Source organism: Styela clava, chromosome 2 (assembly GCF_964204865.1).
Source record: "Styela clava chromosome 2, kaStyClav1.hap1.2, whole genome shotgun sequence".
In the NCBI taxonomy this organism is placed as follows: Eukaryota; Metazoa; Chordata; class Ascidiacea; order Stolidobranchia; family Styelidae; genus Styela; species Styela clava.
Genome location: NC_135251.1, coordinates 5,826,873 through 5,844,286, shown reverse-complemented (window position 1 = coordinate 5,844,286; position 17,414 = coordinate 5,826,873).

Sequence of the window (17,414 nt, the reverse complement as noted above, 5' to 3'; positions counted from 1 at the left end):
AATTTCCGTATTTTTGTTTTGTTACGAGTTCGGGACTAGTTGAGTGACTTCTGTAGTATTTGTTCCTAAAATTATGACCTGACCCTAACTTGGTACATATTCTACGTTCCGGTGTCCGCCATCTTGGTTCTAATACCTCAAACACAAATTTTGGGAAGTTAAATTGTGTACCAGTCACAATAATACAGCAAAGTAATTTTACCTAAATGATCAAAAGTTTGGATTATCATAAGGAAGAATTGTGAAATGCCAAACTATTCAGATATGAGCAATAATACATTTGTGATAAAGTAGTCAATTTAACTGTTATTTCATGTTGCATTAAATTAACTTTCCTTAAACTAGATTGACCAAACATGGGCTGCTGATGGATTGCACAATTATGGTATGATTAACCTATTGACCATCATCGGCCAAAGAAGATTTCAATTATTATATACCCACCCCTTTCGCATAGGGCTTTATAGGACGGGCAAATATACTGCTATTTCAAGAAATACAGCATATTAATCACCCGTCTGTCGTCATCTGTTTACTTAGCACTTCAATATCTGGTACAAAAATTGGCATTTATCAGAAAAACTAATAAATCATTGACTAAGAGCAAACAAAGGGCGCAGTAATATTACAGAGGAATTTCGCAACAATTCAGAAGCGCAATAAACTGAACAAAATATCCAGCCAATACAAGGGAAACTTGCTTTCCCATTTCCATTACAAAACTACATATCAGACAGACTAGCAGGAATGAAAACATCAAAAAAGTGGGAGAAACTCAAGTGTGATAATTATGTTTAAATATTGCATAAGAAATACATTGACAGAAAAGTTGACAGAATCAAACACCCATACAGATTTTCATTTAACACATAAGAAAGCTTTCAACAGTAAAGTAAAATTAATATCATCCCGCAAGGGGTCCAATTATTATCTGTGGAAGGGTACATGGCAATGGCAATCCAATATATTCTGTCACATGTTGTGCCAGCCCAGACCATGTAACTGCAATAAATTCTGTCAGGAAAATCCTTTGTATGTAAGTGTGATAATTAATCATGCATGACTGAGAAGGTTGAAAAATCTAATCATTGAATAATTCATCTAATTCATTTACCATCATTGCCTCCATCGAGATTGATTGAGACAGCGTCCAATTCTTTTAGCATTGATAACACAGATTAGATAATTGACATATTGGCGGTATACTACGTTTGATTGTAATTTGTAGATAATGCATTATTGTCGGATATATCAAAAACAAACGCTAACTGTTTCATTAGAACTAATTTTCATTCAATCGTTTATTTAGGCTCTGCAACCTCGTCGCATTAGTGACGAGTGATTTACTGTCTAGTGAATGGTTAAGCGTCAGTTATAACCCATAATGTTTTCTTGTGGTATTTTCTTACAAAACAATAATACAATCATTATGATAGTTAAAATATTAATATTTACTGTGAATTTCACATTGTATTTTCGGAATTTGTAAAGTTAATTCACCTAGGATTTATCCACTCGACTGAAAACTGATGACATCAGTAGGTTCTCTCCAACTTTCAATCAAATGAAAAAATAATTATGAGAGAGAAATGGAAAAAAGCTCTCTCGTTTTACAGTGGCACTCAACAGACACAATTCAAAAACCGGCGTGGCATGGACACATCCCGTTTACATACAGCTTTTATAGGACTATCGAATATACATTTATAATCAGATGTCTGTCATCAGCTGTTTACATAGCCCTCCAATTTCTGGTAGTAACTGTCATCTCATCAGAAAAACTATTTAAGAGTTGACTATGGTTAAAGATAGGACACAGAAATATTACAGAGAAAATTTCGCAATAATCTGGAACACAAAAACATTGGAAAAATGGACAAAACTTTGGAATTAGGTTTAAGAAACATACAGACATTATTCACAAAAAAATTAAAGCTACAAATAGGTAATTAAATGAATAGTATTCTACCACAAGAGATTCAGGGCCAGCATTACCCTTTGGAATGTGCATAACAATTCAATCGATTATGTCTCATGACTAACTAGTCGCAAAATATAGTGCCTGGGAAGTCCTTTCAAGTATGTGATATTTGGTCATGTGTGACTGGGAGAGTTGAAAAAATTTGAACTCATTGAAAAAAAATATATAATGGTACAATAGTGCCTTCGAATTTTCATGAACCCATTTTAAGTCCTTCAATCAAAAAATATCAATGAACTGTGACTATGAAAATGAACTTTCCCAAAGAATATTTACTAGAAATTGAACACAAGCTACCCTTATACTGACTTAGTTTATGCTTCATTCAGAAACACCTTCAATCTTGTGGCTAAAATCTCCGAGGGGTATAACTCTACCCACACTAAAAATTTCAAACAAAATTACATGCTTTTCATGTGGGCCTTCAATATGTATGTCACTAAACCCTGACTCCAGAAATATTCCTTCCCATTGGTCACCATATTAAATTTTCAAAGCCTATTTTGAGAATGATTATGAGAGTTGGCAAATCATTTCACCTTTGACGGCCGCTGATTGTGAACCCTTGTTGTATGTGAATGACTGATAACTCAACATGTTTTAGCTTACTAACAGTCAATGAAAAAGAAATAAATAAGTCGGTGTTTAGGAAAACACCAATAACTTCAACTGCTGTCGAATCACAAAATTCAACTTTATACAACACTAATAAGATATTTTAGAACATGTGTATTGCTTATTTAGATTTTTTATTTGCAAAACAAATTTGAACCAGAACTTGAAGTCTTGGGTGAAATTTGTAACAATAACATTTTCATTTATAAGAAATCATTAAATGCCAATTAGAAGAGTTATCCTAGGCTTTCAATTTTATTTAGATTAGTGGTGGTATAACAAAATAAATATTCTTATTAAATCACTTATTGTTTATTTGATATTTTCAAATACCCCAAATACGGGCAAGCTGAAATTCATTCAGATACTAATGGAAATATTACTATTACCGGTAATTACTACTCTATTGAAATCCAATTGTCCAATTCTCATTGTGGTGGCACAAGTGTGAAATATCATTGAAGATTTCAAGGGCTGACCCCAAATGATAGATATTGTCAATAATGCCAAGTTTGAAATTTCATCAAGAATCTTAGAACATTCTATCCTGAGAATATGGCATGATGTGAGGGCATAATTAAAATTTGATTTCAAACCCTGGATTCTCCCAATAAACGTTTGAGTCATACATATTGAATATACAAATTGCATGTTCATTCAAGCCTGATGCAGGCTTAATCAAATTGGTTGATACTAATAATAAATTTATAGCTCAACCTTAATCTTGCCTTCATTTGTGAAATCAATTTAATTAAGGAAAATCATTTACATTTTACTCTTCCAAAATAGGACATCAATCAAAAATACATAATCAAAAATTCATCACAAGGTTACTTAAAAATTTCCTGGGATTGACAAAATTGGAATATTACTTCTAAATACCACAAACATTTACCACAGAATAACACCACTGAGTAGTGACAGTCAGTATGTAATACAAGACTTGTTATATTTAAATAACCCATATTGTTCAACACTGATAAAATGCCATTCAAATCAATTTTGCAAGTTGTTTATATAATAGTATAAAATTTTCCTAGTCTATTCAAACTGTTTTCTTTCCTTTTATAAATTATACTTTGACGTGTGAATAGAATAGTTCACAAGCACATAATTCGAGGTATGTAACAGACAAGAATGAGGACTGAAGTTTGCCTAGTATTGAGAAGATACTACTATTATCACAAAAAATACTTAGCTTATCAAATGCAGAATATATTTCATTAATTTGTTTCAGATGCATGGACATGATTGAGGATGAAGCTGTAACTAACCAGTGGTTAAGTGAACCACCCACGGTGGCGAGGAATCCAGCAATCCTCTTGCACATAAATATGCCAAGATTTACAGCTTCGTTCTGAAAACAGCTTTTACCAGGCAATTACTGATAAGTGGAAATATTACCTTACGAATGGATCATACATAAGTTCAACAATTGAAAGCATTTCAGCACAAAGATTTTGAGCTTTGCAGTAATCTGTTATTCCATGCCACTAAATTTTTGATCTGTTTACTGCAATTCTATTCCCCCTGGGATAAACCAGGGCTGTGCAACAGGCAGTCCGTGGGCCACAACATGGCCAGCAAAGCCATCAATTGTGGCTCTTGTCAACACTCAGATTTTTTTCCCAATCAAGCATAAAATCCTAACCGACAGTTTATGTTCGAAAAGGCACTCACATGGATAAAAAACATAATGTTTTATGCTTTTGTCGCTCTTAAACTGACCATGGGACAACTAATGAGATAAACAGAGGATGGTGGGACACTAAACCTCACTTCCAGCAAACAAAACAACATTAATGCTGAAAACTAATGTTGGGGCAGTGGCAGAAAATTACAGATAAATAAATTACTAATAGCAGTATGCAACGCTCAAAATTTTAAACTTTAGCCTGCTCATTTCAGTCATTAGCCTACTGGGAGTTAACATTGTGCCTGGGTGAAACTTGCCACCAATTATAATCATGCAATTCTCTTAAATAAGTTGCTAAAAGAAATTCTATAACTCATGTTGCAGGGTGCCATATCTAACATGGATGCCTAGAGATCGATTAACCAAGAATTTGATTTATATACCGGTAATATACAGTTACCGTAGATGTTTCCAACTGAAATTTTTAAATTGATGGTTATCGCCTCACCTATGAGAGGGTTAGTCTAACAATAAACCATACTGAAAAAGAAGTCAAACCTAAAATACTAACAAAAGCGTGACTTTGAGAAACATTCAAGCGACCCGATATCCCGGTGACTCTATAGTTTACGTAAGAAGACAACCTTAGACATGACATCCGAGGTAACCATAGCAGCCGCAGATCATTGAATAAACAACCAATGGTACCGGTAAATATTTCATGGCTGCGCTAAGGACTATTGTTTTTTTTGGCGCAGTACTGAATTCCGGTACACATATAAATATATTTAAATATACACTCATGGATCTCTCTAGAGGCTGGGTGCTGGAGGCAATTATATACATGAAAAGAGGTTGCTAAACTCACAGTAATATGGATCTAGTACGACAGCACATGAGAATAAGAAGCACTAACATTATAAAATTAGGATGATGAAAACGAGTACGATACCGGTACCAGTTCCATATTATAAAAACAAGGCTAAAATATATAAACATGACTATGTTAACAAGCCCAATTCCAGATGAAAATTAACCTATTTTTAAACATGTACTTGCCATAATGTCCATGTGACACGCACAACATGTACACTCATTTGATCCATGTGGAGTCAAGTCAAAATAGGCTGGAGAAGATGACTTGTCACATGCTAATCTGTACCAGTAGCTGGTAAGGTTTCCTACTTCCCATTGTATTTCATTGTTTGAAGCAAAAATTGAGACCACTACTTAAGAACTATTCAATTTGAGAAAATAAAAATCCTAAGGCTCAAAAACCTCAATTGAATGGAAAGTAAAATAAGTGTTATATTCAGTCACAATTTCCTATACCTGCATGTCCTAATCAGAAACAAATATTGAATTGGTTGATCTTTTCGGAAAAAGTCCAAAAAAGTAAACTTTATATATAAGTGTTATTAGGAAAATTAGCATGGTGTTTGATACAATATTTAAAATTTAATTTTAAAGCAAATATTTCCAAGTTAAAATGTTGAATGTTATTGTATGATTGTACGAGTTGTATTTCCAATCAATCTTGATTCAAAATTTGACCATAATTTTATTCCAATTTTCCCATCTCAGTTTTATTACGAGTTCGTGGACCATCCAAGTGACTTCCATACCGGAAATTATAGCCTAACCCTAACCCGGTACACATACTACGTTCTGGTGTCTGCCACAGTGGTTCACATACTTTGAGAGTAGTAATTTATTTAATAAATAAAAACAACTGTATCCCAATCATGTTCATATTATAAACAACTGATACATACATATATATGTTCATTAACATATTATTAAAGAAAAAATACGACACACCGGGAAGATTTTTTGGTAAAATTTGATTGGAGTCAGATAAAATCGAATTCAATTTCAGTAAGACTTCGCTATATATTTTCTAAGTTTTAGTAAAACATAAAATGAAATGTATATATTCAAGTTAAAATTAACACAAGGATAATCAGTGCATGCTCGATAGTAAGTTATATGAATAGATTGACTGAATCTGATTTTTGACCAAAATTTAGATTCCAATAGAAAATAAAAGTTTATTGTTTATTGGAGTGAATACACTTTACTCTGAACAATGCTCGTGACAAGTATCGAGCTAATAGTTTTAGTCCCTCAACTGAAAGCAACAAACATTAGAACTGCATGATTTTAAAATCTTGTGCCTGCTTTACTCCTTGCCAAAGCTCAAAACAGTCTCTTATAGCAGTAGTCGCCAAACTTTTTAAGATGCGACCCCATTTCAAAAATTATGGCGTATGATAAGCACTCATGACCCCAAGGTATATGAATACCACAGTCAACAAAAAAATATTCATTAAAATTATTCAAACCACTATAAACTAATTACAGTGAAATCTCATTCTCGTGCACTTGCAACATAGCGTTTCCAAATTTGACTTGCCATATTTTCCAACGCCTAAATAGACGCCCCACAACTTCCCATAATTTCAGAGAATGTATGTTTCACGCATATTTTGTTCGCCACTGTTCATTGTGATGTCACACCTGTGTCTGTTACAATCGAGTACTTTTATTTCTCTATGCCAGCTCAGGCCCGTGTCGCATTCCGAAAATTCCATCATACGCTCTTGATTTATTGTTATAATTCAGATTATTGTCATTACATGATAGCCTTATTCTAAACCAGGGGTTCGCCAGTACTTTTTGGTGCGACCCAAAAAATGTTTTTCTAATTTCTTGCGACCCAAAGATTTGGTAAGCATGTAATTGATTATTGATTTTAAGACTATTATTGACACTAGCAATTTTCTTGCACAAAATTATCTGACAATTAGCACATAAAATCTTGTTATCTGTCTTAGTTAGCAATTACACACAGCTACTGCTAACTTTGCATTGCTACAAAACAATACAATTGACTACGTAGTAGGATAATAACAAATAACATTTCGAACAACTATGCAATAAATGTTACCCCGACTTTTGATCCCCTGATATTCTTTCTGTATACTCTACCTGTGCAAAATTATTGGTACTTATTTCAAGAGTGGTTTTACGAGTCGGCGCCTATAAACCAGTTTATATGTTTCAGAATATCTTTTCAAATCAAAACATTCAACAACCTTCCAATTAAATGTATCGGTAGAAAAGTTAGTCTAGTCTGTCACAGCTATTTTTAGACTAATTTTTGATTACTGCAATTAAAATGAGACTCATACGAAGACAAAATGATCATTGAGTTATTTGATTTGGACTTATATTTACCAAAACACGACTGAAAACTTACAAATAGCATGCGAAAACAAGATATAATCACCATGAAAATCTGTCTGAGTGACACAAAAGTGTTTGAGTGTATGCTAAAACGCTTATTGTTACATCAAATTTTGCACTTATGCTGATTGGACAATGTTATGGCAGTAAATAAAGATGTCGATGCTCAGGAAAACATCCATAATTTTAGTCAGATGTTCATAAAGTTGCGATAGATAAATATGCTACACAGACACAATTCTTATATTTACGGAAAATTGCAATTGTTTTGCGACCCAGAGTGGACGGTTTTGGGTCACAACCCTGTATTTGCAGATCCCTGTATAAAAGATATCACTATAATTCAGAATATCCAAATTTGCTATGTAGTGCTAGTAAGCTCGGTGTAGAATGCACACAATAGAATATTAAAAAATAAAACAAGAATACAATGCCGGACACTGGGGGACCCCTAAAATATTTAGGGCGACCCAACTTGGGGTCACGACCCACAATTTGATGACCACTGTCCTATAGCTTTTCTTACCAATAACAAAAACATCTATTTGATGTTTGTTTCCTGCCTTTCACTTTGAAATAGGCTCTGTATAAGCTTCCACTGATCTGTACAATATTTGGAGTCTGAAATCTTTCCTATTCAAAAGTGTAAATGGTTTAAACACGACATTTCAACCTGCGATGCCAACATAGGTAGAGCTTATGTAAAGCTTTTTAGCCTTGCGCGGGTTGGCAGGTTTGAATCCTGCGATGGATAATTATGTACAAGATGATTGTTGGACTCCTCCCCACCGTCCAGTCTGGATTTCATGGCCTTTTTGAACGAGAAATCGGGCGTGCAATCAGAAATTCCCGCGTGCAAATAAGAATTCCTGGCGTGCAATTATAGCTCACGACGTGCAAAACAACTGCACTCGCGTGCAACTGACTTTGACATCAGATACCTCTCAATACATCCGCGTAAAATTACCGGTATCGGATAAAAAATACGTTGAATCAGAGAAAAAATGGACGTTTGACCTTTGACCCCAAACATTATTTCTACAGTTTGTCGCTAATTTTGAGAGTGTTTGTGCGACTTTGGATACCGGTACTGTTCAGTACATCCGCGTAAAATTATTGGATAAAAAATACGTTGAACCAGAGCAAAATGGACATACTTTGTCATTCATTTTGGTAGTGTTTTTACGTAGAATCAATGACATTAAACAACATGATGCGCAACTACGGCATTTTTGGCCGAAGATCGTATTCGATAGCACGCTCCAATGCACATACCTGACGAGACGAAAACGAGCCGATGTGTGCTGATTTCAAGGCAAAGCACGAATGGTGTTCGTGCCTGCTTTGACAGTTGTTGTCGATTTTAATGATATTTTGGAAAGTTGAGGTAAAAAGAAATCGGAAAAAGGTAAGGTAAATACTATTGTTGTGTATCACACCCGGGCATCGCACTGTTAAATACATGTGGGAAAGCCAGCTTTTGTCAAATACTACGAAGTTATTAATTCAGTACGGTACGTAGTTGCCCATTTGTCGAAATTGCATATTTACTTACCCCTTATGGTTTCAAATAGTTCATGCACCTCCATTTAGATTTTTATAATCAGTGAGGATTGAATGAAAGGGTTAACAAGTTCACCTAACATTTCACTCATACCGGTCTATATTGTATAGTCTGATCTCTCAAGTATATGGAGCCACAAATGCTTGTAATTTTCTGACTAAATCCCTTAATTAGTTGGTTTATATACCAAATTCAGTAATACATTTTTTACATTAAACATGAGATATTGGATTTATTAGCTTTTCCATTCTAAATCATATAGACTGCTTCATTTATTCTTGACGAAAATTAATAAATCTCCTCTCTTTCTTCAGATGTGAATGTGGACAAACCTGTCTAAGCATTGTGAGACTCCTGCACCACAAGAGGCAATAGCAAAAATAGTAAGTATATCAATCAAGAATTAAGCCGACATAAAGCAAAAGTTTCAACTAATCGTCTAATCTCAATTTCCTATTATTTATTCACAGGACAACTATAGCAGAAGGGGAGATATCAGAAGTTTGGTGACCGTGTGATTCCAAGAAATATAATTAGAGTACTCCATAAATGTTTGCAATAGAAGAACAACCTATGGAGGCATGCAAAGACATTTGACCCTCCGGTAGAGTTGTGTATGGCCCCCACATCCTGCAGGGCTTAAGGAAAATAACAAAAAAGCCTGAGATTGCATAAGCCGTCCTATTTGTAAAAAGGCACAAAACACGCCAGACATACTTAAAACAGCTTTGGAAAATGAGGATTACGGGTAACTCACTACACCTGTGTTATATTTAGTTCATCAACTTTTGGTAGTACTATAGAAGAAATTCAGGAAAGGGTATAATCATGATTCACGATAAAATACTGTAATATATATTTTGGACAACTTCAATCTAGACCAGGGATGTCAAACTCGCGGCCCCAGAGTGCGACCCTCGAACACTTAGCAATAATTGTAATAGTATTTTGGAAGTTTTTTTCTATCTAAATTTAATCGATTTTTTAAACCTTTTAAAATGAAATTGATTATTCACACAGAAAACAATTTACTGAAAGTAGTTTTGGAAAATTAATTTTTTTTTGTTCACATTTTGACCCAATTAAGAATAAACATCAAGCTAGCAAGAGAATACTTAAATAAAACACTTGAGTGATTAAATTAAACGCAAAGTACATGAAGAAGGTGGCATTTTCAAAGAAAATGAGAGTTGTAATATTTCTGCATTTCACAAAATTCTGAAGCACATTGTTTAATTTGTCATATTTCTATCAATACAATGAAAAAACACAATAAGCTCAGCAGTCAATATGACAAATTCGAAGAGCAACTTTGAACAGAAAATTTTCATGTGTTTGTATATTAATATAATTATACAACGACTTAGTTACTAAAAATCAATATCAATAATAATTCAAGCAATCCTATGCCACGCAATGTGGTGCGAAATGTTCTGTCGAAAAAATCTGTCATGTGTTTTTTCACTGATCTATACATGAAATTATAAAAATAACTTTTTTGCATTCCTGGAATTAATTTTCGCAAAGATCCTGATTAACCCATGATCATGTGACCTCATTAGTTAGAGTTGGTACTATAAAATCATTTCAGCCTGGCCTTAGTATGCTGGTGACACAAAAAAGATACCAAACGCCAGGACAAATGTGATTAAAAATTTAAATTAAGTCATTTTTAGTGTATGTATTATTCTTTCCTTATTCAAAGTTTGTTCAAAAATGATTTTGATGGATGTACATAGTATTTTATGATTTTTGTAATAAATACAGTAACTTGCAATAATAGTGGAATGCAAATATTAATATGTAATTGCATTTGAAATTAATGAAACTTAATCCAACTGTTTAGTTGCATCACAACATATGTCACAAACTAAAACTATCTTAAAAATATCTTTCAAGTATACATTATCAAAAACTGTTTGCGGCCCTTTTTACAATTTCCCATATGCAATGCGGCTCTCGAAAACCCATGAGTTTAACACCACTGATCTATTCTAGACGATTCAAGCATTGCTTTGGGAAATAATATCGCTTCAATTAAATTGAAAAAACCTTGCTATATTAAATACAAAATCGTTGCTATCATAAAGGTAAACTAATTCAGCCACGCGAAATATATTGGCCTTGACAAAGCAATGGAGATAAAATTGAGAGTTCATGAGCTATGAACTTTTGTTCTTTTCTTTGTCTTGAACTTTTCATACTCCACAGCCGCTATTAATTTTTTTTTAATTTGACATACCATGTGATGGTCATACATATCTTTAACTTGTATTTTCTGTCATGATGTATTATCCCAATGTGTCAAACTATTAATTAGTGTGCATATTTTGCTTCCAGAAGACATAAATGTATTGTCTTGTTTATTACCTCAGCTTGGAATAATGACAAGAAAGAGGTGCCAAAAAATTACATAATTTTTTTTTTAACTCTTTGTTATAATCAGAATTCACAATTAATAGGAATTATAAACAGCCAACAACCATTGAGAATTATATGCGAAATCCCTCAGAATAAATTTGTCTTCTAAAATCGGAGGAAGGCAAAACATATAGGTAGTTTCCATCCACACAAGTCTTTCAAGAAGACTTGCTCGAGCCAAACTAAATGAGCATGGTCAGGTGATCGGTGAGGCTGCAAGTTGAATTCAGCCCTGCAACCTCCTGCATAGAAGATAATATTAATTAGTGGGCTATGAGCTGAATTCCTAAATTTAATCAAACCTATCTACGAGGCATTATGTACCAGCAATGTTACCTACGATTAACTAAATATGTAATATGTCTAATTAATTCACATACAAAAGCAAGTTCGATAGGTGCAAACTTTGTGTTATGGAATTGTATCACAGCACCGTTGGGAGAAGTAAAAAAAGTTCTGCTGTCTTGTATGACACCCTCTTTAAATGAAATTTCAATTTTTAAGCACAAACATTAAAATTACTAACTTTGAAATTTGTCATTATCTGCAAAATGTTCCACACAAATCTTTCCGCTATCGCGTTTGTAATCTTCTCTGATAAAAAACGTCTATGATGTCCAGAATTGCTCTTTACAGCTTGTCTGCCATTCCAGCTTTCCAAGTGAGTAAAACTTCTTAGATATGAAGATTATTTTCTTTTGTTACAGTCGCAAAAAGGCAGGTACTACACGTAAAGAGGATGCCGAGTAGCAAAAGCGAGCTGGAAACGGTCACGAAAGGCGACGAGAAATATGTGCATTGGAGCGTATCATGAAATACAATCTTTCGCTTGTAGTCTTACGGAGTGACGTCAGAGTTGCCTATCATGTTGTTTAATGTCATTGGTAGAATTCATGGATAAAAAATACGTCAAATTAGAGCAAAATGGACGTTTGACCTTTGACCCCAAACATTATTTTCATACTTTGTCACTAATTTTGGGAGTGTTTGAGCAACTTTAGATACCGGTACTGTTCAGTACATTCGTGTAAAATTATTGTATGGAAAATACGCTGAATCAGAGCCGTACTTGGCCATTGGTGCGGAGGCGATCTTTTCGTCCATAACTATTCTCACAGGATTCCTATTTCCTATCATTCAACACGATATGGATCTTTCCCCGAGCATCGACTTCCTTGTTTACTTCGTGACATTGGCCAATCAGCAAGATGCAAAAAAGGACGTAACAATGAGAGGAATTTTTCGCGGGTCAAAGGTAGGGGAAAGGTCCATGGTCTTTTTGCTTCGCAATATTTCGATCAGACCAAATCTTGCAGGCTGGTATTTGTCGACAATTGTGGAGTTATAATATTTTGGCATCTTTATATTACTGGATTATTGATTTTAAAACCATTTAAACCGATTTACATTGGTGAGCAATTGCAAATTTTCGGCGTGCAAAATTGATTTCGCTCGCGTGCATTTTTGCGGAGCGCTAGCGCCCTCGGGCGTGCACCTGCCATGGAATCCAGTCTGGCCCACCGTTGGGTGGTTCACGTAACCGATGGTCAGTTGCAACTCCCTTCACTATCAAGTACATGCATCGGCAGTCAAATAACTGGCTAACTAATCCTATACCCGACATTGACTGGTAACCAGTAGTTCGCCATATGATTAAGAAGTGTTATTATTGTCTTTCCTCTTCCTCAGGATATTTAAATTCTCTTCTATCCTATCCTAATAACAATCTTCTTTTCAAAATAAAATAAGTTGTTGTATATCAATAGCCTCAAAATAATAGTAAATTTAAGCTACATCTCCAACGTTAAGAATTCCAAAGTTTGCCTGATTTTTCAATACTTTGCCTTCATGATGTGTAAAATTATTTAGGCCGGAAGTTACAATAAGTCACCATGGATACCGAAAAGGATATTGCTCATTGTTGCCGCATAGTGGCTGCTATTTAAGTTCCCACAAAATATCAAATTAGATGAAAGAAAGGGTGATTACAATCGGTTTGATAATTTACAAAATCATTGCATAAAATTATTTGATGTAAAGTTGTAGTTGAGTTGAAATTAAATGTCTTGATCTTCAGATGTCAATCATTCAAAGAATACGTTGATGAATTTTGTTGTTCTATACTGTCACCTAGTGTGAACTTTTCCAATATTCGCCGATGTCAGTCATGATTATTAGGACAAGAGAGCAATGCTCAAATATATGGACACGTTAACCATAACTTTGACGCTACCGGTACCCTCAAAAAATTTCCGAGTTTTGCGTAGCAAGGATTTACAGAATCAAACCCGACAGCCGGTGTTTCCATGGATGAAATAATACAGCGAAATTTTGGATGATATATAAGATTTCATACGAAATTTAGGAAAAAAAATAAATGTAATAGGTCTTCAACCACTATAAATTTCAAAGCAATTGGTCCAGTATTCGACGAGAAAAGCGATTTTTTAATGATGAAGAATAACAAGAACAACAACATAATATTAAAACAATCGTTATGTCCATTAACGTGTCCAATAAGTAGCAGAGTGTTCATATACAGTAAGAAACGTGTTTCATAAAATAACTCACTCGGAAGAAAAGAGTCATATGTCTGAACGGATTTGAAAGCTCTTCTGATAAACAAAAAGCGATGCTCCCGAAGTATGCGAACCAAGATGGCGGTCATCGGAACGTAACATGGGTAACAGGTTAGGGTTAGGCGATAATTTTTTTCCAATTTTCCTCATTTTAGTCCTATTATCAGTTCGAAGACTAGCCAAGAGCCTCCCGTAGTATTTATACCTAAAATTATTGCCTAACCCTAACCTAGTACACATATTACATTCCGCCACATATTACATTGATGTCCGCCATATTGGTTCGCATACTTCGAGAGCCCCCAAAAAGCTACCATTGCTATAAAAAGACATGTCAGGTCGGCATTGGTGATCAGAGACAGGAGTGTAGCCAGGAATTTTCGAAGGGGGATTCTGAACTTTGTAATTGCCAAGTTAGACCATAACAGCTAGCAGAACCGGCTCAGGGTCTAAAAAGCGTTCTAAGCTATGAAAAATTTCTATGTGTGATACGAAAAAATTTGCTTTATTTACATTTTAGAAGAGGGGTCTGACCCTGATCTGATCTTCAAACTCAATATTTCAAACTTGCAATTCAAGCCCGACCGACACTCCGAGTACCAGGGCATTACAATTTTTTTTATCATTCTTTATTGTTAAAAATGTCTTCACCCCTTCCATTTCAAAGAAAAAACACAATACTGCAAAATATTGTTCATATTTGTCCAATTTACTTTCAAAAATTTTGAAACACACAAAAACAGCTAAAAGTCTAAGTACATAGAGAGAACGGCGAGTGTGAATTCAGAAGTATAAAATCCATATCTAGATAGTTTCATATTGCAGAATTCTACCCTGCTTGCCAGGATGTGATTATTCTGCCCAGTCATGCTTCAGTGACCATAAGCGGGATAGCTTTTTGAGATTGAATAGTTTAATCCTGGGGTGGGCAACCTTTAATACAAGAGGGCCAGGTACAAATAACTTGGTGAAACCTCGGGACGCACCTTTTTAACATCGGCTTTCTAGTAGTCGCAGGCCCAAAAAGTTTGGCTATTGAAATTATGGCATGTGTAGTTCGCTTCTGTGACATCATACACATAGATAATAAATTGAACTCGTGTATAAGCTATGCGATGCAAAGAGATTGGAATAACTAGCACGAACCAGATTGAACTAATAAAAACTCGTTTTACAGGCCGTACACCTTTCAAAATTGTCACTTCTGCGCGGACCACACAATTTTTTCTTATGGCCGCAGGTTGCACACCCCTGTGATAGGACATCCCTAGAGTTTGACATGCTTTTAATAACAATATTGGAGTCCGACAGAGTTTAGTTTGAATTGCTCTTATTGATAAGCTGTATTCAAAGACTAGAGCAGCGGTTCCCAACTGGGGTCTTTAAAACTATAAATACCACTGGAATGATAAACAGGGGGGCCAATGAGTCCTTAAAGCCTCTGTAAGAAGGCTGTTGAAGGTTGGCAACCACCGGACTAAAAACTAGAGACTACTAGAGTAGAATCCGGAGTCGAAAATTCAAATCTAAGAGCTCCGGAAATATTTGCTCAAAGATGGCGCACAACCTGAACTCTAACCTGGTACCTATACATCTTAGCGCACATACTTCGGGAGCACCCTAATCTATGGCATTATTTTCACTATCCATTGAAATATTCAGAGTAAAAAATACTTTCGGACATCAAGAATTAAAAATCAGCCAAGAACGCTGTGATTTACATCCAGTACAGAAAAAAGCTGGCATTACACACGTAATTAATTCGGGCTTGGGTGCTCCCGAAGTATTCGTACCAAGATGGCGCACAACCTGAACATAGTATGTGTACCAGGTTAAGGTTGTTCAGGTTGTGCGTCATCTTGGTGTGATTACTTCCGGAGCGCCTGGGCTTGTATATAAAGAGCAAAACTTGAACACATTTTGATAATGTAAATCTTACGTTCCTAAAAAACATGATAATAAACAAAATACACCACCCTGCGAAAAAAAATGCACTCGAATAAATACTTGAATAATCACACATAACTCATACAAAAATATTGTTTCACCAAAAATTCAACACAAAATCAGAGTTGTAGAGATGGGACTTAGTCTTAGTTTTTTGTGTTCAAAATTTGGATTTCTCTCATTAATTATAGTTTCGGACTTCTAATGGTAATAATCATAATTTAGACAAAAATTCAAAAATTGAGCCAAAGAAGTTTTCTTTACAGACAATTGAAGCGTGTATAAACAGAACCGTAGCCAGGAATTTTTAAAAGTGAAGATCTTGATATTTGTTATTGCCAAGTTGGACCGTAATTGCTAGGTCTGTCCGGTGGTCGTATAGGTCTTCAAGAGTCCCATAAAGTGTTTTATGCTACAAAAAATTGCTTTTTTCACATTTCAAAAGGATGCCGAAGCAGATGGGTTTTCAAGAATTCAAAAAGCATTTTATTTTACGAAAAATTGCTATGTTTAAATCAGTAATATGCCTTTTTTACATTTAAAAAAGGAGGGAGCAACCTTCAAAACCCCCTGCTGGCTATGTCCCTGTATATAGGCTACAGTTATCATTATCAAATTTGGTTTCCAAAGTTCAGTCCTGGAATCATAATTAAAGCATCAAAAAAGATTCAATTCCTAACAGTCTATCAAAGAAGATCATAAATATAATAAAAGTAAAGGGAACACCACATTTAAATGAGTAGATTGTCATAAGGAATTGTGTCGGTGTCTTTTATAATTTTTATATGAGAAACCCAATCTACGAGCTATTCCTAACCCTATAGGATATGCCATAACCCTATATATAATCATATATTGTCAAATCTAAAATGCTTCATAAATACAGGGTGTCCATAAAGTCCGTTTACAATTTCAATTTTGTTAAGAAGTAAGTTATCAATATTATCTTAACCAGGTTTGTCGTTTTTCAATCAGCAATTGTTAAAGTATCTTCACCTTCATTTAATCTGTCTGTGAGGGCAAAAACAATATATGGTATCGTAACAACGTATTGTTTTGAGAAATAATATTCTCTATCTATGCTGTATTTTTGTTAATGTAAATATGAATAAAACAAAATTTTATTTTTTATTTTTTTTTTGGGGGGGGGGTTATTATTATAAAAAATATTTGTGACTGAGTGGTGTTCCCGTTAAGCAAATACAAAGTGGTGATTATGTTGAATATACAGAAAATGAAAAAGCGGGGGAGCACAACATAGGAGTTTATCTTGGAAAAAGAGGGGAGGGGGAGAAAAAAAAACGGGACCCCAATAAATATCACCCACTAGAGCGGTTTTCCTTCCTGGCTGGGACATTGAAATGGTGGGGGGACAGGGGGTGTGAGAAAAAATGTCATAATCTCTCTGGGTCCTGTGTTGTA